This window comes from Ambystoma mexicanum, chromosome 9, assembly GCF_040938575.1.
Source record: "Ambystoma mexicanum isolate Mex_15411 chromosome 9, UKY_AmexF1_1, whole genome shotgun sequence".
Taxonomy (NCBI): domain Eukaryota; kingdom Metazoa; phylum Chordata; class Amphibia; order Caudata; family Ambystomatidae; genus Ambystoma; species Ambystoma mexicanum.
This window is the reverse complement of record NC_090931.1, coordinates 310,553,839-310,580,232: the sequence shown is the minus strand read 5'-3', so window position 1 is coordinate 310,580,232 and position 26,394 is coordinate 310,553,839. Positions and strand designations below refer to the sequence as shown.

Genomic DNA, 26,394 nt, shown 5'->3' with positions numbered 1-26,394 from the left:
GAAGTGACAGTGTGAAAGCTGAATGGGAATACTGTAAAATGCACAGAACCACAACTGTATATTTTGGGAAGAAAAGCTGCAAGAATATAGGTATATTTTACTCTGTATAGTTTATTTTTCCTCACAAAAATAACTTCAACAGCCTGGCTGAAGTTCAGGCATTCCTGTTAGACCATTTTGGCTTAAAGGCCAAATGTCGCACCTCCCCGTGATTTGACACTGCCCAGGCAGGGACCCTGTTCTTTGGGCTGACAAGTGTGATAGTTACAGGGTGCCTCCGACTGAATGGCAGAGATGCTCCCAAGAACAAAGGGGCAGTCCAACCCATGGGTTTCCCTCAGATGTGTGAAATCATTTGCATTCAAACTGAAGGACTTCAAAGGAGGAGTCATGACAGCCCCTGGGCAAGTTGACCTCGGAAATACATTTGGCTGGGGGGTTGGAAAGACTGCCCACTTTTGGGAACGAAGCCAGCCCATTTGATTTAAAACACTTTTTACATTAAGCCATTTATTTCAGTAATATGAATAAGCAGTAAGGTGAAATTATGATTGTTTTTAATGTAATTTGTATATCCGCAAGATGAGATGATGTGGGTCTTCCTAGCATGTGGGGGGCGTAAACGGCAATAAAGAGGCATTTCTGGGGAAAGCTTACATGACACAGATGTGCAATTTGATTGAAGTATGCCCAACACTGTTAGGTTTATGTGTAGCCATTTGTAGAATTTTTGGTGAAATGTTTTCCATAGAAATTGCGAAAGAATACCAGAAAGGCAAAGCAACATCGCACAAACTGGGGGTTTGAAATGGCATATTCCTTGCAAAATATGGGATCTGCCTACCTAATTTTCATGATAACAATTGTAAATATAAGCGTTTTGTTTCATAACTGATTTTGGCAAAAGTACCTGTGGTGAAACAAAGCACATCATAAAAACACCCACACTAAAACTGATGTTACTTCCCTAGATCCAATCCGCTTACAGGGAGGTGGCGACATCCACAGCCTGACCTATCCCATCTTTGAGGTATGTCCAGGTTATTTCGGTCCACATAGAAATAAATTCTCTAATCTCATCCTGCTTATAAAAGGAGGAAGCAAAGAGAGATTCAGGACATTCAAAATTCAGGGATTCAACATCCAGAGATCTAGACATTCAACATTCACCCTGCAAGACTCCTGACTCCAGAGCCAGGCCAGAGGTAACTGATCCAGATCCAGGCAGAACCTCCTATCCAGGCGGAACCACTATCCAGAACTAAACCCTGCAAAAATCCCAATAATTCGGGGAGAAAGGGGGAAAGGCTGCAGACCCCTTTGGGAGAATCCAGTGACCAGACCTGTCCTTGCCCAGCTGATGCACCCCGCTGTCCACTGTGACCAGACCCCAATTTCCTCGCTGTTCCATTAAAGGAGAGCCCAGCCGCTGTGCAGTGACCAGATCCTTGTCCCGCTGTCCAGAGACCTGGTTAGCTGTCCAAAATACCCAACTCAAGTGAATTTTGTAAGTATCACCCTCCCCAGTAAGCAAAAAGCTGCATATACTGTTCTGTTACCTTGCATTCTGTCCAACCCTATAAAAATCCTATAAGTACCCTAGTAACTGTTTAAATTGTCAGAATCCTGTGTGCATCCTGTCCTTAGAAGAATCTGTGTTAGTCTCCATGTGTCAGTGCAATTCTTTCCAAATTATTTCAGTCGTTAGTATTATTTTGAATAAATTAATTAATTTCCAATAGAGATGAACTCAGCGTGAATATGTTAACCTTGCAAATTAATCTCCTTGAGTACCGTGTCTTTCTTAAAATATCTAGCCACTAAAATATAGTTGCAGTAGAACCAATCATTTTGCTAACAAAACCGAGTTTGCCTGTGAAAGTGTTTTCCTTTTAAAAATCTGATTTTCCTTTCCTATAAAGAATCCCATACTGTCACCCATCAAGAGTCACCCTTTCACTTTAGTATCACACCTGTTATGTGCCTTTGTAGTTCTTCAGTAAAACCCATTTCCAATTTTGACTGTTTAACTCATTTTCTAAGCTGTTTGCTAGTTTTAAACCTGTGAAAAATAAATAATTGTAATTCTGCCACGTGTGATTTCTGCTGCACTGTTTTCCTTCTCAAAGTTGCTTTTCTCACATGTATGCATGTCGTTTAGTACCTGGCCTTGTAGCTTGGAAGTTTTCTTGCCTCTTTAGTCCAGCCACACAAATTCCTGTCTTATTCATTGAACCGCACATGTAAAATAACTATTCAGTGAATTCAGATCTGATTTTGGCCTCCCATTCAAGGGTGGTAGATTGGATTTCCAATCTGATTAAGTGATCTGGTTTTCATTCATATTTGCATTGTTGTTTCTGATGTCAGAAAGTTAAATTAAGTGTTTCCTATCATTTTGCTGTGTAAGTACCACCCCACTGGTTTTTGCTATATTGAATCGGTTTGATTTTTATTTGAATTTAAAAATAAAGAAATATTTCATTATTACACACCGGCCTGGTTCATGGTCCATTGCAACCCGGTGTACATCAAGGGGGGTGTGAGATGGGTTAGCTGCCTTCTCAAAACCGAATCTGAATTTAATAAACCTGAAAGCGTTTTTATTGTGCGCCACGTCGCTGGCCAGTAGAAAGAGTCCTGGTCTGGAGTGTGCCGTGTCTTTAAATCTGTGACATACTATTGTGATCATATCTGAAGGATACATTTCTTAAATCGAATTTTTACAATGTATGCCTATATGAAGAAAGCACTTCATGATGACGCGCTGTAGCTGCTGTTTTCTACCTTAACCTTTGTGAGTGTATCACATTGTTGTAGAGTATGGGCCCCAGTTTGCAACTTGTTTGACGGTCTAACCACATGTCGCACAATAATACATTCATGGGATAACTAGAAGCAAGAATATCCTGCATGTAAACTTGTAAATGAAAATCCTGCCAATAAAATGTATATGGTATTCTAGAGTGTTTTCAAGGATAGCATTTCCTGACCTGCTATTATGAAATAGCAAGCCAGGTACCACCAAGACAGCTACATTTCTCCAGCATTAGATCTTTCATGGATTCACATGCTGTGACTATTTCCCGTCAGTCTGGGAAAACCTTGGAAACTTTAACATAGTGGTTTGCTATGGAAAACTTCAACACTGAGGGTCCTATCGACCTCCTTTTTGGCTGCTTTAGGCTGCACCAATAGATGGTCTAGTATAAATAGCCCGCCCCCGCGGCTTCCCTTCAGATTTCAACCATCTCCAAACTGTTGGGATCACCTTGTGTTCTCTCTTATATTGCTCTTGGTGTTCTGCATGTGCTTTTGTTGGTTGTTTCTTTCCAGGCCCAATCAACAGGGCCCACAACGATTTCTCCGGCATCTGTAGTGCCGGAGAAATCGTTGTTAGGCCATGTGCGACCTGCGGCCTAAAGAACGATTGGGATGGGCATGCAGACTGCCTTTATCCCAATCATTCCGCGGACAACTATGAGGTTTGTCGATGCTGAAGGACCACAATCAGCGGCTCATTTGCTGGCTAAATGAGGGGACTTACCCGGGTTTGGAGGTTGGTTCAGCCCGCGGGGGCAGGTCCTCTACTACAGCAGAGAAGGTTTCATCGTCACTCCTGAGGGCGCGGTCGGCGGAACCCTCCTCTAAGATGCAGGGCATGACAGGGCCTGCATCGGAGGTGGGGCGCGGCGGGGAGTCGTCTGGCACCAGGTCGGTGCATCAGAGTAGAGGGTCGGGCCCTTCTCAGGACAAGGCTACCAGGGTTGAAAAGTCCAAGTACGGCAGTTCCAGGCCGGAGAAGCCAGCAACGCTGTCGCATAAGTCCTCGGAGGCTGATAAGGAGAAGGCAAAGTCTTGCGTATCCACCTTGTCGACGAACGGTCATCGTCGAAGGACTGGCACCGTTCTTTTTCAGGCCGTGAGTCTTCCAAGCCTCGATTCAGCTCTATGTCCAAACGGTCCACTTTGCCGGAGAAGGCTAGGCCGGTGGAGGCCTTGATTCCGTCGCTGAGGGGTCAGTCTACAAAGTCACTCTGTCAATGGTGGTGGTGCTCCCCTGTCTTCCTTGGTTGACCGTGGTGATGATTGCTCTGTCGTCGACCTCACTGGATTCCTTGTTGACGTTCACAGGGGCTGGTGTTCCGTTGACTTCAGAGGTGCCGTGGCAGTCGGGGTCCGGCCTTGGGCCGTTGCTCCCGTTGGAGATTCAGCAGCAAGACCCCACGACGTACGACTTGGACAGAGTCTGGAGGAGGAAAGTCGAACGTTTTTTGATCTGTCGGCATTGGATCTGCAGCCGGCAGGACCATCCACATCATCATGCCCGAGTGCTGTTTCGCCGCAGTACCCATTGTTTAATCCGCACTTGATGCTGTGCATGCAAGTGCTGACCATGCTGCAGTCGCTGTTGGGGCAGTTGGATGCACGGCTCCCAGTCCCGCCGGGACCTTTGGGTCCTGCGGAGAAGGTGTGGGTTGTGCCGCGACAAGATGAAGTTGTGGGTACCGGGCCTCCCACGTATGTCACCTACGGTTCGGCGGCCGGTGCAGTCTCCTGTTGGTTTCACCCCTCCCCGGTCACACTCGGAGGAAGGGGAGCTAGTGGATTTGGATCCTTATAGTGTTCCACGTGACACTTTGGCGATGGCGTTGTCGTCGCCAAGGCGGGCGGATACCTGGGATCCCGATCCAGAGGTGGATCCCCCAAGCAGCCCGGCTCAGCCCTCTCCGCCGATGATGTCGTGCTTTTCATGCAATGATGGCCAAGGCTTATCAAGAGTTCGGTCTTATACCTGAAGAAGATCGAAAAGACTGTTTTCTGTTCGACCACATGGGGAAGTGGCGGAAGGCGGTTTTCTCTGTCCCCATTTTAGACCACGTGTGGCAAGAGGGGCTGTGTACAATGCGCCATCCAAACACGGAGCCTGCGGTCAAGGGCCGCTTGGAGAAGAAGTTTAAAGTGCCAGAGTCTTCACCCAAGTGCCTCACTTCACAGCCCACGCCAGAGTTAGTCATATCGGCCACGGCTGGTCGTAAGGCCCGTAGTCCGCACAAGTGTGCGACGGTCCCGGACAATGCTGCCCGAAAGCAAGATGCGTTTGGCAAGAAGGTGCTTACGGTGGGGCTACGACGGTCAAGGCGGCCAACTCTTTGGCCATTATAGATCGATATGACAGGGGGATGTGGCATCGGCTGGCTCTGCTGTTGGATCATCTGCCCGAGCAACAAAGGAAGGAGGCAATGCTGCTAGTTCGAGAGGGGGGGGGGCCTCCAACCACAGCATTAACATTGTGGATGACCTGGCGGAGGCAGGGTTCAAGCAGATCAACATGGTGTGGTTCTCCGTCTGTTAGGGAGAATTCTCTTATAAGGTTGATTTCCCAAACCTAGTAAGTCCCCCAGCAGCTTTGCTGGATTTTTGGGGTTTGTTTTTTTCTCCTGCTAAGAGTGAGACTCTTTTCCTCCCACTCTTAGGCGTGATTTGAGGTATGTCTTTGACTTATTGTGTGCTTATGGGCTATGGGGTCTTTTACTCCATAGGGTATCATCTGTTTTAATGTATGTGTTACACAGCACCCTCAGTGCAGTAACACAGGGGTGTCATAGTGACCCCCAAACATAGACTCCATACCCTGGGACTGACTACTGTCTCCCAGGGCATGTAAAGTCAACATTGGCTTTACTAGTCCAAAATTGTGAACAGAACCAGTACAAACCATCATATTGTGGAAGTACTGGAAGGGGTTAATTTGATTGCCCCTGGGTCTGTTTCCAAGGGGGCACTGTCCAGTCCCCCCTTGTCGAGTTTCTGGCTGGTGGCAGTGGTTACCACGCGAAATATTCCACCAGAATATTTCCTTTGGGATTTTCCCATTGATTTTAAACGCTCCACTTTTTGGTGCAATGTTAAAGATACCGCTGGTTTATTTATTTAATATAAAATCACTGGTTGGGTCTTTTCGCCAGAACTCATTTCCAAAATGGCGTTTGTGTCCGTCTCTGTAACTCCAACCAAGGTCGGGCCCTTTGTTCCACTTTTTGGCAGGCTTCTCCACAGAAGCCCTCCAACTGGTGCCACTCTGGGTTCCACAGGATGTGTGTGTGGGGGAATTGGCACCCTGGACTGCATTGCCTTAGCAACCCAAGTCGCACTCTGTTCTGATTGGCCCAGTGGTGAGCTGCTTGGCTCACCACTTAGCATGTTTGAGTGACAGCTAGGCTGTTGAATGGGGGTTTTTCTGCATAAAAGCAGGGCTTTGGGAACTGGAACTTGAGAAGTCGCCACAGGACCTAAGAAATCCGAAGAGAGGAGAAGCTGAGCCATCTGCAACAACGACCCCACCGGTGGAGCCCTGCTGCAACGACCTCACCACTTTCCCGACGACAAGAGAAGATCTTCTGCTGTAAGAGTCTCCCTTTGAGATGGCGGGGACAACCAGTTCGCCATTCGCCTTCCAGGACGTCCCTTGGTCGAATCGCCAGTGCCAAGCACCCCGGCGGCCGGATAGCCAAGCTTCACCACTGTGACCGCGAATAAAAGGAACGCACCTTTTTCACCGAACAAACTCCGCGGCTGGTCTCTTCCCTGGGCAGTGCAAAGACTCCAAGTTTCCTCCTTGACGAGATCTTCTCTTCCCCTGGTGGAAACCACAAATTGCACCCGCTGCCAGGAGAACAATTACCACCGCTGGAGCTTCCTCACTCTTAAAGGTACTGTGTTCCGTCTGGCCACCCTTTCTGCGGATTGCTAAAGGTGACCCTTAAATCCTTGGCTTTCCAACTGGGTTGGCCCCCAGACCTTCTAACTTTATCTTTCGCATCAAACCAACCTCCTTTGAACATTTCTGCAAAGACTTGACTGCTTTTTAAACTGTGTGATCTTGGGCACATTTCGCCTTGCTCCATTTAAAGTATTGCCTGGCCTATGAACTTTGGCTCTACAGTAGACTCTGACTTCACTAACTTGCTGTGGTCTTATAAAAGTGTTGGGAACTGTTTTATTTGTATGACCTGCCTTTTTCTCTCCCTTCAACTTAATTATTGGAGTGCCATCTAAGTTACGCGCTCACATCTGTTTTTACAAATTGTGGTGTTTTGACCTAGACTTGTCTAATAATTATTAAGGGAGGTGTGTATACTTTTTCTGATTGCGTTTGAACTTGCTTTGATTTATAGTGCTTGGTGTATTTCCTAAAGTGTGTTTTAAATAAATAGTTATATACTTTTGATACCAAGCTCTGGTCCGTGTTTGCTTGCTCTACTGCGTTTTTAGCCCTATTGTGTATCCTCTGCATACTTCCCTACTCATCTTGAGAGAAGTCTGACTGCTCAGCCACATCTACCAGGTAAATCTGGGTGGTGCAGACTGCTACCAATTGGGTTTATTGCTTACTCCTGTAGTCTTAGTCTTCTTGCAGTGTTCCCCAAGGGAACTGCACAGGATTCTGCCTAACACCATCGGCAAACATGGCTGCACTGTCCTACTTCAGGCCTGTAGATATGCCATGTGAAGGGGAGCAGTTGTTTAGTGCTAAAATCGATGATGCATTGAAGGGGATGACGGAAGACTCTGATACTGCGAGGTCACTAGGCACGCTGCAGAGTGGTCGCTCTTTTCACCCCTTTCGTGCATTTTGCAGAGCCTCGGGGAACGCCAGATTTGCAGGTTCCCGCGACAGGGGCTATGGTCGCCCCATTTATACCTCCCAAGTATTCCAACATTCTTTCCAGCTCACACCACAGAGGGCAAACGACTTTCAAGCGCAGCGGGAGAGTGGTCCGGCGGCCTCGGCTAGTAAAGGCCGGCAGTCTAAGCATCTGCAATGACTGCCATATAAGCAGGCAACTAGGGGGGCAGTGGTAGCACACCATTTCGATGAGTGGCAGGCTCTTACGACAGACAAATGGGTGCTGGAAGCAGTACATTATGGCCACTCGTTGGAGTTTCGGCACGCACAACTCCCTATTCCACCAGTGAAGGTGTTGCAGCTGCATCTATCCATCTTGCGGCAGGAGGTACGACTGACATTGTAAAAAGGGGCAATCAAACCAGTCCCGTTGTTGGAGCAAGGTCAGGGGGTGTACTTCCGTTATTTTGTAATAAAACAAACGGAAAGTGGTGCCCTATTCTAGACCTACAGCCGTTGAACAAATACCTGTTCAAGATGTTGACGTTACAGGATGTCATACGCTGGGTCCAGAAAGGAGAATTCTTGGCGTCGTTGGACTTGGAGGACGCCTACTTCCACATCCCGATGCTTCCCAAACATCGCAAGTTCCTACGGTTCGTAGTCGGCGACGATCACTATCAGTTCAGGTTCTCCCGTTTGGCCTCAAGTCGACTCCCAGGACCTTTACCAAGTGCCTGGCTTAAGTAGCGACCTTCCTCTGCAGGGAAGGGCATCATGTTTACCCATATTTGGACGATCGATTGGTCAGGGGAGCGTCTCCTCAAAGGACATCTGAGTCTCTCCATGCTGCTATGATCCTGTTACAGCAGCTGGGCTTTGCTGTAAACTTCGCAAAATCTTGTCTGAAACCATCCAGGGACGTGGTTTTCTTAGGGGCCCAGTTTTACATACAGCTCACTCTGGTGAAGCCGTCGGTTGACAGAATACAGAAGCTGATCTCCAGGGTCACCTCGTGGGGGCCAGGAACGTCACTCTCAGTCTGAGGGTACATGTCTCTTATATGGTCCATGGCATCCTGCATCCCTCTCATCCCAAATTGTCGTCTGTTCATGAGGCCAGTGCAGGAGTTTCTCGCCTCCAGGTGGTCGCAGAGCCTCTGGTCCTGATCCGACAAGGTGGTCGTCTCCCGTGCTTTGGCAGAGGCCCTGCAGTGGTGGACTCGCTTTGACAACATTATGAGGGGCATGCCCCTGGTGGAGCTGGACTTTCGCTAAACCATCGTGACAGACGCATCCGAGGTGGGGTGGGGTGGGGTGCGCACCTTGACCAGTTTCAGGTTCAGGGCGTGTGGACTCTCAAGAGGTGTCCTTCCACATCAATGTTCTGGAATTGAAGGCAGTGCACTGGGCTCTGAAGTCTTTTCTGCCTCTCATTCATGATATGGTGGTCCTCATTCTGACAGGCAACTCCACAACGATGTTTTACCTGCGCAAGCAGGGCAGCACGCACTGACTGCTCCTGTCCCGGGACGCTTAGGCGGTCTGGCATTAGGTCATTGCTCACGGGATTCACGTCACTGCTTACCATTTGCCCGCAGTGCAGAACGTTCAGTCAACTGCATGGAGACTGAAGGACGCCCAAGTGGGGAGAATTTTCAGGAAATGGGGGGTCCCCCCTCTGTACTTGTTCGCCAGCCCTGAAAACAAGCAGTGCCTGTTTTTTGCCAGCCGGGTGGCTCATCCGCACTCGAGGCGGGAAGCGTTCTCATTCCCTTGGACGGGCCTGTTCGCATATGCGTTTCTTCCGTTTCCTCTGATCTGGAGGAAAGTTAGATGGTCCGCAAGGTCCAGTGCAGGGTGATCCTGGTGGCCCCATTTTGGCTCTGGCAAACTTGGTTCTCGGATCTGCTTCATCTGGCGGTGGGCGACCCACTTCTTCTGTGGTCGGAACCGGATCTGCTATCACAGGATGACGGAAAGGTGTGGCATCACGATCCAGGGTCTCTCCATCTTGCGGCGTGGCTCCTGACCACTCTGAATTTGGCCATCTAGACATACCACCGGATTGCCGTCGGGTCTTGGCTGCGGCAAGGGCACCATCTACCAACGTATCATACTGTCAGAAGTAGACCAGGTTTTGTGCCTGGTGCGCAGACCAGCCGGACTTGCAGCCATTAGAGGTGCCTCCAGCTCAGCTTCTGCCGTATCTTCTACTGCTGGCGAAGGGAGGGGGGGGGACTGTCATTGTCTTCGATCAAGGTCCATCTCGCAGCCATCTCCAGCTTCACGAGACCGCACAACTCTACGCCTCTGTTCAGTGACTGGTTACTCAAACACTTTCTCAAAGGTCTTTTCAGGACGTTTCCCCCGGAGAAGAAGTTTGCTCCGGTATGGAGTCTCAATATGGTACTCTCAGCTCTCATGAAGCCGCCGTTTCAACCTATGTTGGCAGCAACGTTGAAGTTCCTCAGGTGGAAAGTCGCTTTTCTGGTGACTATTATATCGGCAAGGAGGGTCTCTGAATTTAAGGTGCTGGTCATCGACCCGCCGTTTCTGTGGTTCATGAGAGACCGGGTTCTCCTGTCTACTAATCGGCATTTTATGACTAAATTGCCATCGGAGTTTCACAAGCACTCTACAATTGCTTTGCCTGCTTTCTTCGCTAAAGTTACCCCTCCGGCAGAGATAACGCTGCATTCCTTGGACGTTAAGTGGGCGTTGAGGTTTTATCTCGATCGAACTCAAGGTTTCAGGAAGTCAAGGCCGCTGTTTGTGGCTTTCGGTCCCTCCAACAAGGAGCAGTCAATCTCTAAGCAAGGTCTTTCCCGTTGGGTTTCCTCTACGATTTCCTTCTGCCACTGGAAGGCTGGCAAGCCTTTGCGGGCTAATCCTAAGGCCCATTCTACAAGATCCACAGCGTCATCAGCAGTGCTGTGGGCGGGTATACCGCTCGGTGACATTTGCCAAGCAGCATCTTGGGCGGTGCTGCATACCTTCACCAGACAGTACTGTCTGGGGCAACAATGTGGAGGATGTGCAAGTGGGACATGCGGTCCTCCCAACACCTGTTCCAATAAGGTAAGCCCTGCAGCTTCCGGGGTTTGGTTTGTTCTAATAGTGTCTGTTTCTCATGCCTATTGTTGGATTGTTTTAATTTTATTAGTTACTGTGGCCTGGGGGCATTAGGTTTTGGTTTGCCTGTCATGCACCACCGAGATGTCATACTGCTATGTAATCTATTCACAGCATGTGAATCCATGAAAGATCCAATGCTGGAGAAGGGAGTAGCCTGTAACTCCTTTTCTCCAGCATTGGTATCTTTCATGGATTCACATGCGCCCACCGGCCTCCTCTGCAGGCAAACCCTGGTTCGGGTTCCCTCTCTTTTGGGATGTTAAAATCTGAAGAGAAGCCGCGGGGGCAGGGCTATTTATACTAGACATCCTATCGGTGCAGCCTAAAGCTGCCAAAAATTACATAGGAAAATGCTATGTTAAAGTTACAGAGGTTTTCCCAGCCTGACGACGGGAAATATTCATAGAAAAGATATCAATGCAGGAGAAATTGAGTTACAGGTAATAAAGTACTCCCTTCTTCCACGTCATGGGTCATTAATTGTATAAGCTCAAGTTTTAAACGCTCCTCATTGTTTTTCTGGCCTTTTCGTTGATGGCTTGATTGTGGATCTTTTGATTTCCAAGGGATTCCTTCCTGCCACGGATTCCTCATCTATGATATCATATTGTAGCTGTTCTCTGGAAACCTTTCCACTGCCTTGGGGTGTCGCGTGGCTCTGTGTCGGTTCCGTCCGACGCCTCTATCTGCCCTGGGCTGGATATGACGTTGGGGCTAATATATATGTGTAGCGATGCAGCGCCCCATGACCTCAGTCATCGCATCTCAGATCATGGAAGACCTCAAAGTACCACCTGGCTGGAGCACACCTGCAATACCAGAAGATTCCACGCAATCTGTTCGCTAATCATGTCGAGCTTCTTATTTTTTAAAACGCCATGCTGAATCCGTCAAAGGCCTCCTGGTTCTAGCCATGTGTGATTTGCGGCCGGCAGATGCTGGTCTTGGATCTGCAACGGAAATGTTTGTACTGCTTGGGCCAGGACCTCGCTGCCCAAGATTGCGGGTCGTCTCGGTCCATACACCCAAAAGCCCTCTGGGAACGGGCAGCAAAGATCTTCACATTCGTCCACAGGGCAAAGGGTGAAGTTCTGGGGTCGTAGTCGATGTTGCACAGCGCAGCGCTCCAAAGATTGGGTGGCTCCACGTATTGAGTAGGACAAGAAGATAAACGAGCATCGGAAGAAATTACCCTCCCTGAGTGAGTTCTCTTACCTCCACTCTTCTTCCTCCTCAAAGAAAAAGTGCCACCGCTCTAAGGGTTCCCCTTAGCGGCTGGCATAAGTGTCTTTTCCAACCCAGTCTTCCACGCTGGAGGAATGGGAGGGTTTCTGCCCGAAGATGCTGTGTGGCTGTGGCGCAGGCAGCAGCACCATTCGATTCGACTGCAGCGGTGATGGGTTCCATTGCATTTTCTGCGACCAGCAGGGTGCACTCAAAAGACTACTCCTGCAGTCTACTCCGCCTGGTCGATCGGCGTCATGGACGGGAATATATCACACTCCTCAGGGACACCTTTATGTCTAAGATGTATGACATCTGTATGACATCTATGACGAGGAGGTCAACAAGGTTCCCTGAAGAATGTTATGGGTGAGGTGAGGACGTGACGGAGGACCTGCTTGGAGCCAGCGGCCTAGACACTTCTCCTGAGTTGGACATCTTGCCAGCTCCCGCCCCAGGTATGCCTCAGGCTACCTTCCAGAGCCTGATAGCTAAGCTGGCCAATACTAGGAGGCTTTCTGCTCCATCCAGGTCCAGAGTTCAATACAAACTATGACACATTTCGGATGATGCCCCGAAGAAGGAAACGCTTCCGCCCTTTAATATGGCGGTAGTGGCCCCAGTATAAGAAGTGTGGGAAAAACCTGCATCTGATTCGGCTGTGGACAGGGACCTGGCAAGGAAGCACCAACCTGCTCCGTTGGACCCAGCATTCCTTTCCGCCCATGCTTCACCTGAAAGCCTGGTGGTTCGGGCCGTGATCCTGAAGAACTCTACCTTTCTGTCCCTTTCACTGGACTGGGGAGAGTAAGAGGTTTGACACATAGGGCACAAAGTTGTTTGCGTCAGGCAGTCGTCTAACATTGCGGGCTTCGAAAGCCTTTTGTGCCATGGTGAAATTCTCCTTCGGCCCCCTATCAACAGTAGCCAATGCAGCGGCAGTATGTCCCAGAGGGGTGACATGAGGGATGGGTTTCTATCCTTGATCTGGGTTGGCAAGGTGGCAGGATGACAGATGCTGCAATCTGGAATGGACACAGCAGACTGCATGGGCAGGTCCATGGCCACTAGCACAGTGGTCGGGCACCATTCTTGGCTACAGACGTCAGGTTTTGAAGCCGATGTTCAGACAAGGATATTGTTGTAAATGACTCAATAAATCTTAAATGATAAAAAAAAGAAATGTCTTTCGATGGACAGAACCTTTTTGGAGCGAAGAGTGACGACACCCTCTAGAAGGCCTAGTTGTCTAAGGCGACTGCTAAAACTTTAGGGCTTGCAGTCCAGCAGCCTTCCACACAGTCCTCTTCTTGGGGCAGGGGTTTTAGCCAGGGATCTTCAGGACGCCAACTTCCATGTGCCGATTCATCTAAAGCAACATATATTGAGGTTTGTAGTCGGCCAGCAGCATTACCAGTTGAAGATCTTGCTGTTCGGACTTTTGTCAGCACCCAGTGTTTTCACCAAACTGCTGGCAGTGGTAGCGGCTCCCTTCAGTAAGGATGGCAGCTCTGTCTTTTCCTACCTGTATTACGGGCTCATCCAAGCTCGCACACCACAGCTAGTGTCGGAGCATCTACTCCGCACGTGCACTCTATTGCACAGTTTGGGCTTTTTCCTGAACTTCATAAATTCTCAGGTTCTGCCACCCCCGTCTCTTCGATTTATTGGGGGAGTCTTGGTTACTTGCCTGGGTAGGGCTTTCCCACCCCAAGGATCGAGTGGTGAACATCTTCCGGATGGCCAATGTCCTCCAATCATAGGATTTCCTGCACCTTTTAGGCCTCATGAGCTCCTGTATCCTTGTGGTGCCCGAGGCAAGGCTGTGCATGAGATCGCTTCAGTTGCTTCTCAGTTGCCAATGGTTGCAGTTTCAAAGGCACATGTTTGACCTTCTACAGGTCTCCAAACAGGTGGCCCAGGATCTTGCGTGATGGGTCATGTGGGACAACTTCCTGAGAGGTGTGTTGTTTCATCAGCCTTGGCCCCAGGTGAGGGTTATCACAAACACATCTCTGACTGGCTGGGGCGCTCAGCTATCAGACTTGACGGTGAGCAGCCTGTGTGAACCCATCAACTTGCTGGAGTTGAGGGCGAACAGGCTGGCCCTGGTCGCTTTCCTCCCCTCTGTGATCAGCAAGACTGTGCTAATTCTGACAGACAACATAGTGTCCATGCACTACCTTAACAAATGAGGTAGCGTGCAGTCCTTGCCTCTGTGCAGAGAAGCAATGAAACTGTGATTCTGGGCTTGTCGTCGTCCGCAGGCCAGGATGCAGACGCCTAAGCAAGCCTGAACCAGCCGTGGACCCGAGCCCCCAATTTTGCACCCCAGTGGGAGGCCAGGTATCGAACGTTGTTGAACAGTGGAAAGACATCACCACAGACAAATGGATGTGGACGTTCTGGGGCAAGGGCATGCCTTGAAATTTCAACACTGGTACCCTCACATTCCTCCTGTAGTGTGTCAAGAACTTCACATGGCCGAGCTGCTACAGGAGGTCCGAGCCATGTTAAGAAAAGGGGCGATAGAACCAGTCCTTCAGTGTCTCAGAGGCGGCAGAGTGTAGTCAGGATACTTTTTGGTTGAAAAAAGTCAGGAGGGTGGCAGCCGATCCTAGACTTAAGACTCAACAAGTACCTGAAGTCCCAGAAGTTCAGGATGGTCATGTTGCAACATGTGCTCGACCAGTTGGAGGAAGGGGATTTTCTGGCAACTCTGGACCTGGACAACAAATACTTTGACCATCCCCATTCACCGTAAACATTGGATGTTCCTGCGTTTTGTGGTTCAGGGATGGCACTACCAGGTCAAGGCCCTGCCCTTTGACCTGAAATCGACTCCAAGGTTGTTCACAAAGTGCTTGCCCCATGGTGACGCACCTATGCCACTAGGGCATCCACGTCTACCTTTATCTGGATGACTGGCTCATTCGCTTCCAGTCTCGCGCTCTGGCAGCCCAGCACATGGCAGAGAACATTCACCTTCTGATGGCACTCAGATTCTCCATCAATTAACCAAAGTCCTGGGTGGTGCCATCGCAGAACTCTCTGTTCCTAGCAGCCTACCTCAACACGGTCGCAGGCCTGGCTACCCTAGGTGGCAGCAGGTCACGGGCGCTTGGACGGACAAGATCGCCTTCCTCCAGGAGTTTTGACAAGCTCTACGATGGTGGGGAATGTGCCCACATATCACGCAAGGAGCTCCCTTTCAGACCCCACCGTACCAGGCTACGGTCACCACAGATGCCCCCTGGAAGGGTGGGTGGCCCTGTGAGAGGTCCGAAATGCGAGACGGACACAAGGTTGTAGTTTTCTCAAGGTTTGCCATTTCTTTTCAAATAAAAGGTTTGAGCGAAACGCCTGTCGGTCTCTATCCTAATGAGGAGTTTCCTACCTTGTGTGAGAAACCTGAGGGCGTCCTCACATCTACTTCCCTTGGATCCTCTTCTCAGATGGCTTCGGGAAGGCCATCACTCTTGGGGGTGGAGAAGCGAGGGAGGATCACCTGGGTGGAGGTTCCCGGGGGATTGGGAATGAGATGTCCTTAGGCGAGAGTCGGTATTCAGCATTTCCCTTTCAGGAAGAACCCTCTATCCCAGAGGCAGCTATGGGGTATTGCTATCTCTGTCCTGCTGACCTGGAAAAGGCCCTGAGATATTACCACTCTAAAAGTACCAGAAAGAGGGTAAAGAAGCGAGAGGTCAAGGCTGAAACAGGCGAGACATGGTATCCCCTTTCCCTATTGAAAACCAACCTTACCCTCCCCCGGCCTTTATGGACTATTGTAAGACATCTCCCCTCATTTTCACCACACTTTACCTATGATCCAAAGGGAATGAGGAAGAGGCGACTAGGAGTCATGAACACTAGTAACTCCTTTACCACTCTAGTACTGGAACGAGGTCAGGCATTTCCCTCTAACTACAGTCCGGCAAATCAAACTGAGAAAGCACACCTGCAACTTGTCAAGTGGATGCAGGTGAGGCAGAGAGCAGCAAGAAGATGACCAACAGGGAGGCCTGTGTGGGAGAGACCAGCAGAGGTTCCTGCATGTGAGGAGGCTGCCGTGGTGGTACTTGAGAGGATGCTAGGACGCAAGCAAAGTCCCAGAGGACCTGTGGAGCCCAGGGCGAGTTGGGCCGTTAGGCTTCCACAGGTGTGGGAGCCTCCGTGGTCGGGAGAGATCAGCTGGAGCTGCTGAGAAGAAAGAAAGAAAGCAAGTAAGCAAGAAAGAAAGAGATGTTGTCTGTGGAAGAAGCTGCTCCCGGCGTGCACAGGGAAGCATTCGGAGTGCAAGCGGGCTTGCAATGACTGGCCGCCAACTGGTGAAGCAGAAAAGAAGCAGCGAGGCCGCCAAAGAGGAACGCCGAGGACCGTTGAGTGCAGGGAGCTGACACTCTAACCCGGGGCACTCCTAGGGGCTACGCATAAATCACATCGAGTACCGAACTTAATGAAAACTTGAAGCAAAGCTAAATTACAGTTATTGAATGCCGAACTGATTGAAAACTTGAAGCAAAACTAAATTACATATATTGAATACCGAACTGAATGAAAACTTGAAATCAAGCATATTGAAAATCTAATTGCATGAAAACTTTCCAGGCAATGCTATTAGCTGATGAAAGTGAAAAAGGAAGCATGCCCTTTTGAAAATGAACTATGAAATAAGAGCGCACGTATGAAAGAGCATGACAGAAATTTGGGGAAAAAAGAGAACACTAAAGAGGGAAGTTTATGAATGGATATAGTGCAGCAACGCCCAGGACTGGCATGAGATGTGTGACACGTGATGACAAAGCCAAAAGGCTAACCAGGAGAGTGTGAACTTGCACATAAACAAGAGGCCAAGAAGGAGAAGCTAAGTGAATGTGGAGCTGTACACAGGGGGAAGTACAGAGGAACCTGTGTGGGCTGAAGAGCCGGTGTTCCTGGTTCCGTGACCCGTGATGGGTGTACCGTGTGGTCCGACAACTGCGCCTAGACCAGGGCCCCCTAAAATTGTCAAAGGCGGAGACATTGTGAAACAAACCAAGAAGAAGCAATATAAGTGAACTATTGATGCAATCCAGAAGGATGGTGAAGCTGACCTGGAGTTGTTTTGAACATTGAGAATCTGAAACAAGTACAAGTTGCTACGTTCAAGTCTTTGGGAAGGGGACCCTGAGACTTGATGAACTTCAAGTGTTGTCTTGAGGTTGGAGCCTCAAGACCATTTCTTTTGAACTGTGTGGCTTGGAACTTGGGGAAGGGCACCCCGAGGCTTGTGTGGAAGTTTACTGCCTTGAACTTGGGGATGGGAACCTCAAGGATTTGTAGAACTTTCTTGAACTTCGGGGAACGGGAGCTGAAAAGGAAGATAAGAGCTGTAAGAAGTTCATATTGGCATCCCTACACATTGTTTAGCTTTAGTTGTGAGTGCAAGGATAGGTTTTAGACTCAGACAGACTTTCAAGTTGAACTCTTTGACCCAGACTTTCCTTAATTTCGTTCAGGTAGGGGAGTCCAACAAAAGCATAGAGCAAGTTAGACCTTCAACCATCCTGACATTTGATTAAATAAACCATTTGAGTTTGAACTTGGAACCTGTTGTCTGTGTCTTGCTTCATGATGCCTTCACACATGCAAACTAAATATTAAAGAATGATGACCTAGTGTCCAAATGTATCTGACCCTCACACTAGCACATATAACCAACGTGTACAATGTTAATATATCAGATTTCAATTCAACAAAACAATGGAAAAGTGTAAACCTATCAATCTTAGAAAGTACTCCTTGTGACCAGGGTTTGGTTCCCTTTTCCTGTATCAATTCAGGATAATCCCTGAAAAGGTTCTGATTCAACAAAGTTCTATTTAGTTCAACACAAAATGTCTTTTCTATCCAATACGTCCTTTCACTTAGTAAAGTAATTGTCTTTTCCACAAAACACTTGTTTTCAACCCAAAGCAATGGTTGCCTTCCCAGGATGTAAAGCAAATACAAGAATATCACAATTGCTCTTCCAGTGGAATAATTTTGTCAGGACAGCACAACAAATGTCTTTTGTGATGCAACACGTTTTGCAGGATGACAAAGTTAACAGTTTCTTTCCACAATACATTTTCACAACCACATTTCTTGAAAGCAAATATTTCTTTCCTGGTATACTCACCTGTCAGGACTAACTACAGTTGATGTCTTTCCTGGTTTACTAGATAAACTCCTACTACTACAATTGGTCTCTTCTGTTATTGGCAGTGTTTGTTCCAAGGTTCTCCAGACCAGTATCCCATGTGAGATGGGTTGAACAATGGGTGCCTATCTTTATAGTCTCTCGACTTTTGGCAATATGGGTTACAGGTTTCCCCAAACTGGTGTCTCAGGAAGGAGGAATTGCGCCCTTGTTGCCCTTTCACTTCTTCTTTATGCCTCTTGGCTTTTGGCAATGTGGGTTACAAATTTCCCCCAGTTGACATCTCACGAAAGGAGAATTGTGCCCTTGCTGCCTTTTTACTGCTTCTTGGTAACCGCAATGTTGGTTACAAATTTCCCCAAGCGGATATTTCATAAATGGAGAATTGCGCCCTTGCTGCCTTTTTATTCTACTTGTTCGGTTTTCAAAATAGTCTGCTGTTAATGAATGTTCTGTTTGGACCTCACCAAGGTCTTTTCCTTTAGGCCAACTCACTGGCTTCCTTCGGTGTCTCTGTGCCACTCCCTGCTGCTGAGGCAGGTCCTCTGCGGTGCGGCAATACTGTTGACAGCTCTCCTGGGACTGCTGCCGTTTGCCCGGTCCTTGTCTGGAGATCCACCTGCTGCGCCGGGTCTCTACGTCCGCCGGCACAATGGAATGACTCGCCTTGGATCGGGAGCATGTGTCACGCACAGCTGGGCATCTTCCCCACTGCCATCCACGACTCTGCTTCCTGCTGCGTGTACGCTGCAAAACCACATGCCTCTTCTTCCCATGTCGGTTTCTCTCAGCACCCGTGCTTCTTCAGCTCCAACCGCTTCGACCTCGCTCCTGACAGCTTCTGCTGCTACTATTCCTTCCCTCAGCTGTGGCTCCTTTCCAGTTTTAAATGTCCTGCTCAGGTGCCTTTATTTTAAATGTCTACACTGCACAGTTCTTTGAGTAGCACTTTTGATCTCCATGAACTACCTGTCCCTCTTCCTCATCACAGTACCCCAGGCATTATGGATCTTTTTGTCCATATGGGTTTTGGTTCTTTCATGTCTATTTAGTTCTGATTGATTTATGAACTGAATATAATCAGAACTTGGAGATGAGATGTTATGTGAGTGGCAGTTACATTGTGTGGCTCTATTTTACAATGTGCCAGCAATCGTTCAGGGAGAATAGAGGAATCATGATAATTAGAAGGTGTCACATTTAACTCATGAATTCCTGAAGTACAAAATGTATTCTGTCTAGATTACTTTTCACAGAATGTTTGTTGGGTTTTCTCATGGGAGGGGATTATGCAGTGACATCATGCCATTAGATATTTGGCAATTATAGGAGTCGTCTCATAAGAACACAAAGACATAAGAAGACAAATGCTGCATCTCTCCCAAGTGAGTCACTACTTTCCCCTGGTTCTATGTGATAAGATTTCCAAACAAATTCCTGCGGTCGAAAATGCATTTCTTAATGCATTTATATGCAGGGATACACCTCACAATCTGATCGAGCTCAGGGCAGTCGGCTTGGGCCTCAAGGCATTTTTGCCCCTCACCATGGACAAGTCGGTTCTGGCCAGGCCGAATAATTCTACTACAATGTTTTACATGAACAAGCAGGGTGGCACCCTTTCCCACCACCCCCACCCATCTGCATGAAGATGGTTTAGATCTGAGAATGGGCCCTGATGGAGGGAATTTGGATCTTAGCAGTCCACTTCCCAGGGGACAGCAATCCAGAAGTGCACCAGTTGAGTCGCTTGTGGTTCAACACCTACGAGTGGGAGTTGCCGAACGGCTCCTTATTGTCCCTGTTCCAGCTTTGGGGGTTTGCACGTCTGGATTTCTTTGCATCCCCTTGGAATGCCAAGTGCCCCCAGTTTGCTTCATGGACAGGTCAGGGCCGGGGGTCACTGGGAGATACCTTCCAGATCTGTTGGCATGGCTGTAGGTGTTAGGCCTTCCCACCTACCCCTCTGCTCCAACAGACTCTTTGAAAGTTCTGGGTCTTTGTGGGAAGCAGCCTCATCCTGGTTGCCCCCACTGGCCTTCGAGACCCTGGTTTTCGGAGCAAGACGGGGCAGTGGAAAATCCGGGCTCGGCCAAACTGGCCCTGGTGGCCTGGTTCCATATCAGCTGAGGCTTCAGCAAGCTCAATTGTCAGATGACAACTGGGACATCATTCAGCAGGCCAGGAGGCCCTTGACTCAGTCCTAGTATAAGAGCCAGTGGACTAGGTTCTGCCATTGGGCTCGTGACATGGGGTCTTGACCTGGTCTCCTGTTCTCTGGAGGACATTCTGGCCTTTTCAGCACACCTGGCTCGTTCTGGACTCCAGGTGGATACCTGCTGCACATATTTGGCAGCCATCAGGGCTTACAAGAATTCCCCAGAGCATGTGTTTTTTGCAGCCAAACCAGTGGTTAAGGCCCACCTTAAGGGGTTGTCCAGGCATTTTCCTCCAGTGCATAGACCTCATCCCGTCTGGGACCTCAATGTGGTTCTTGAGGCTTTGCAATGGAAGCCTTTCAGGCCAATGGCTTCTTTGACATCCGCTTGGTGATGCTAAAGACTGTTTTATTGGTGGTTCTTACTTCTGCATGCAGTGTTAGTGAGCTGCAAACGTTGACTTTGTGGGAGCCATTCACCACGTTTCACAGCGACAAGGTCATCTTGCGCACACACCCATATTTCTTGCCCAAACTGGTCTCTCCATTTCATCTGAATCAGGAGATCTGCCTGCCGCTGCTCTTTCCAAACTTGCAGTCAGAGGCAGAGAGGGCCCTGCATTCCAGAGGGTTCTCAAGTTTAATCTTTCCCGGATTAATTCCTTCAGGAAGTCTGAGGCATTGTTTGTGGCTTTTGGGGGCTCCTCCCACTGCTCCCAGGCGTCTAAGGCTTCTATCGCCCGTTGGAAGGTTCAGACCATTGCAGAGGAATATACGGCCATGGGCAAACTTGTTCCTGATGAGATTCTTGTCCATGCAGTCAGAGCCAAGGCCATGGCCATCGCGTTACAGAGACACGCTTCTTGGTAGGTCATCAGCAAGGTGGCTACTTGGGCCACTCTGTCGGCTTTCTATAAGCACTACTCACGGGACACCAGCTCCAGGCGCCATGCAGAGTTCGGTCAGGCAGTTCTGAAGAACCCTTTTGCTTCATCCTCGTTATGAGGCAGGTTATCACAGCTCCACCCTATGTTTCTTGTTCTGTGGAATCATCCACAAAGATGGAGAAAAGGGGAGGGGGATGTATGAGCAATTAAAGTTACTCACCGTAGTGACTAGAGTACTCATAGTCCATAGTCCCCTTTCCTCCATGCCTCCCACCCACCTTTCTCTGCAAGTATGCCAAGAGCTAATATGTGCAAGTGTAGCCAGGAGTCTTAGTGTCTGATGTGTTCAAAGGAAACTGAGGTGTGGCGGTAGGGCTTTGGCGGGGCGTTCCCACGCCCGAGCGCCCGCACACTATACTAAATGCAAAGGGGAAGCTCAGTTTTGCACTACCAAAGGTTCTGATACCATCCCCATGTTGGGGACACCCGCAAGAATGGAGGAAAGGCGACTATGGACTATGAGTACTCTAGTCACTACGGTGAGTAACTTTCATTTATTGAGGTAAGTAATTGTTCTTAATTGGGCTTCCATCATAAGGTTAGGTAGTTGTGTGAGTTATTCATAGTATCAGCAATTGAAAAGGGTGCCCTTGCTTTGAGGCTTCCATTTTACCAGCGTTGGAAACAGAACAAACTGCAGACCATTTATAAAGGTTTGTGTATCCTTAATTTGATAGCAATAGAAGTGGAAGCAGCAGATTATAAATATCAAGTTTGTGTCATTCAGTCACAAGAACTACGCAAATCTCTCTCAAAAAATTAGATTGGATGTACTGGATTTCAGGAGCTCTCATTGTCCTGTCCAAATTATTGTTTTCAGTAACACAATTTCGGTTGGATTGTGTCCTCCAATGTATTCCACATCTTTGACATGTATTGTCCACAGCTGTGCACTTCGGAAACTTTTTCGGCAGAGGGCGTTCTGCGTCGATGACATCTGGTCGATGTCCCTTGAAGGCCTCCGTCGAGGGCAACGTCACCAGATGTTATAAATAGGACGCACGGCGCCCGTAGCCTCAGTTAAGTTTTTTCTGCAAACCTGTTTGCTTCGAGAACTCAGCGTGCCTCGTGTGTTTCAACGTTTCTTCTTTTTCTTCGACCCCTCCGACTCCACGGTCTGGTTTCAAGACTTGCCGGGGCTGCAAGTCGAAAATGTCGATCACCGACCTGCATCGCATTTGTTTGTGGTGCTTGGGCGAGAGTCACGGCACCGGCGACTGTTCGAAATGGCAGTCGCTGACTGCCAAAGCCTTGCAGGAGCGTAAGGTGAATTTACAGGTAGGTAGGGGTTCTAAGCCCAGTAAGTCCTGTGCTTCTAAGTCAAAAACCAAAGGGGTGTCTACCGACGATTCGAGGGGCGACTCTCTGCGTGGGGAGGAGGCCCCAGGTTCTCGGTCCCGGGGTGGTTCCCGTCATGCTTCTTCCTCGTTGCAGCGTTCTCGGAAGCGCCGTCACCGGTCGCCTACCCCGTCCTCCTCGGAGGATGGTACCGTGAGGAAAGTGGCATGCCCGACGAAGTCCTCTACTCCAGAGGAATGGGCTGCCTTTAAGGAGCAGATGTTGGCGATATTTCAATCGCAGGGCACAGTTCCAGTCGCGCCTTCTAACGAAGCCGGCAAGGAACGGTCTTGTACCGTGGCTCACAAGCCTTCAGGCTCGGGTCCACGACGCATCTCGCACCGGGAACCTTCGAGGTCCGATTCGGACAAGGCTTCGGATAGTCGCAAGAAACGTGCTTCCAGGTCTCGGTCCTCGTCTCCAGCGAGACCGGTGCAACCTGATAAGCGTTCAGCGCTGTGTCTGTCCGACTCGGACGTTGACGCGTTGCCTTCTTATCAGCCCACAGCGCTGTCGGCACCAGTGTCGACGTCAACGCCGAAGCCTTCAGCGCCTTTGGGTATTTTTGCCCGCAATTTGCCATTGGAGTACCCTGATTTGGTGGATCCTTCAAGGAAGGCTACGACTAAGTCTGTGGGCCTGTTTTGGACTCCAGGCCCTCTTCTGTCCCCCAGACCAGGGTTTCAACTCCCTCTGGATGATATATATGAAGAGGAAGAAAGGTCTGAATTTGAGGACCCTGACGAGCATGATGTGGCCCCTGTCTTTTCTGGAGACAGTCAATTGGAAGAGATAAGGCAAATCCTTCATGATGCCAGTGGGTTGGACACTTCTCCGGAAGTGGAATTTGGCAGGCCTGAGCCTGGGGCTCATGCTGAGTCGTCTTACATGCGGCTCATGGCTAGAGTCTTGGAGTATCTGGGCTGGTCCAGTCCTCCTGAAGACTTTGTGCAGGATGATCTAATGGGCCTTTTAGATCAAGGTCCATCCTCTGACCCGGTGTTACCGTTTCATCTCACATTACAGAAAAGGGTGGCAGCTGCTTGGCAGTCACCGGAATCTCTTCCGGCTGTTAATAAATCATTGACAAAAAAGTACTGCCCTTCCGTTAGCGACCCCAGCTATTTATCCACTCGCCCCACTCCTGAGAGTTTGGTGGTTCAGGCGACTACGGCCACCTCGAGGCAAGCGGCGTACCCTACCATCCCTCCTGATAGGTACGACAAACGCTTCGACGGTTGGGCTCGCAGGGTATTTTCTGCAGTCTCGAAGGGTATTTTCTGCGGGGAGCATGGCATGGAAATCAGCCAGTTGGACTTGTTCCTTAGCAAGGTTCTCTCACACTCTGTGGAACTGTGTTTCTTTAGCGGCTGAGCATATTCCCGAGGTGGAAGAAAGGGATGGGTTCCTTGCTCTCATGCAAGACGGCAGGATGCCATGTGCAAATCCCTTCAGTCAGGTTTGGATACTGCCAACAGTGTTAGCCGGTCCATGGCTGCGAGCACCGTTATACGCAGATTTGCGTGGTTGCGGATGTCGGGTTTTGCTCCGGATGTGCAAGCCCGTCTTCTGAACATGCCCTTTGATGGCAAACATTTGTTTGGCAACAAGGCTGACGAGAGCCCTGAGAGGTAGTAGACCTCTAAAGCTGCGGCAAAATCTTTAAGCGCAGCTGTGAGTCAACCTCCGCCTTTTCGTCCTACGGGACAGCAGTGGAGGGGAGTTTATTTTTGTTACTACTCCTCCTTTGGTAGAGCGAGAGGGGCCGCCAGTCAAAGGGGCCAGCGAAAAAGTACCTGTGGTGGTCAGGGAAATGGAGGTGCCAAAGCCGCTGAGGCAGCTGCCTCTTTGCCTTCAGGCACTGCTGCAGCCGCTACAAAACAGTCATGAGGCCATGTCCCATGGTTCGCCGGTTGGGGGAAGGCTAGCTCAGCATCTCGAAGAGTGGCAAGCCATTACTTCGGATGCGTGGGTTCTGGACACGATAGCCCACGGCTATTGCCTTCCCTTCCTTCAGCGGCCTCACGACAATCAACAGGGGAAACTATCTTTGAAGCTTCCAGATCCGCTCCTTGTGCAGGAAATCTTAACCCTGCTGGAGAAAAGCGCCATAGAACTGGTGCCTGTAGCGGAGAGGAACAAGGGATGGTATTCCCCTTATTCTTTTTATCCCTAAGAAAGACGGGGGATTGAGATCCATCCTAGACTTGCGTTGGTTGAACAAACTTCTCTGGAAGGACAAGTTCAAGATGGTCACTCTTTCTCAAGTCCTCCAGGCCCTTCAACTTCAGGATAGTTTGGTGTCTCTGGACCTAGGATGCTTACTTTAATGTGCCGATTCATCCCAAGTGCAGAAAGTACCTGAGGTTTGCTGCTGGAGACTCGCACTTTCAGTTTCGGGTCCTGTCATTCGGATTGACCTCCGCCCCGAGGGTCTTGACCAAGCTAATGGTGGTGGTGGCAGCGTACCTCAGGCAAGGGAAGATTCACGTCTACCTCTACCTGGACCACTGACTGATCCGGGTGCGCTCTCCCGAGCAAGCATTGGATCACCTCGGTCTCACCTGCCGCTCCCTCCACAGGCTGAGCTTCTCCCTCAATTTCAAAAAGTCACATCTGACACTTTCCCAACAGCTCCAGTATATCGGGGCTGTGGTAGACACATCCTTTGGGAAGTGCTCGCCTCCCAAGGTGAGGGCTCATCACATTGTGCAGATGGTGGACAAGTTTCAACATGCCCAGAGTCTCCCGGCTTTCGAATTCTTAAGGTTGCTGGGCCTCATGGCATCCTGCATTTTTCTGGTGCCAGAGGCCCGGCTGAGGATGAGATCCCTGCAATGGGTCCTCAAGATGCAGTGGTCGCAGTTCTCAGGCAAGATGTCGGATCCCGTTCAAATTCCACTGTCGGTCTCCCAGGATCTTCTGTGGTGGGCCAACGAGGGGAACCTGATGAAGGGGGAGCCGTTTTGGCAACCATGGCCGGAGCTGACTGTACTGACAGATGCTTCCCTCACAGGATGGGGCGCTCATGCCATCGACTTAACCGCCAGCGGTCGTTGGTGTCTGTCGGAGTCCAAACTCCACATCAACCTGTTAGAGCTGAGGGCCATCAGGCTGGCCCTGAAGAGTTTTCTGCCGTCTGTGGGGGGGCGAGGGGGTGTCCTGATCATGACGGACAACACAGTGGCCATGCATTACCTCAACAAAAATGGGGGGGTTAGGGTCACTCCCGTTGTGCAGAGAGGCAATGCAGCTTTGGTTCTGGGCCATCCAGCAGGGAATTTCGATCTCAGCAGTTCATCTGGCCGGAGACGAAAATGCAGCGGCGGACTCTCTGAGCAGGCAGAGTCCAATCTCTCACGAGTGAGAGTTGGCTCAGGAAGTCCTTCAGATCTTTGTCCTTTTGGTAACCCACAAGTGGATCTCTTCGCCACCAGTGTCAACCGGAAGTGCGAGAGATTCTGCTCAAGGGAATTTCGTCCTAAAGGAGCCTTAGGAGACGCGTTCGTAGTGGATTGGTCATTCCCACTGCTGTACGCTTTTCCTCGAGTCCCTGTCATTCCCCAAGTGTTGCAGAGGTTACAGAGGTTCGGTTCCCACATGATCCTCATTGCTCCGGATTGGGCCAGGAGAGCATGTTACCCGGACCTTCTAGAAATGTCCATCTGCCATCCACCCTGTCTTTGCTACCGAGAGGGGCTGCTCTCTCTCTCTCTCTCTCACGCTCGGGGGGGTACGAGGGGGGTGGTCAGGTTCTCCCTCCAGAGGTGAAGGCTGTC

At 49.6% G+C, this 26,394-nt stretch overlaps 1 protein-coding gene across 3 annotated transcripts in view; it reads left to right on the top strand.

The window, feature by feature from the left end:
• The window catches only part of ZZEF1 (zinc finger ZZ-type and EF-hand domain containing 1), a 3,309,810-nt gene that overhangs the window by 3,123,558 nt on the left and 159,858 nt on the right, over positions 1-26,394 (top strand). The gene's annotated exons all lie outside the window — the stretch shown is intronic.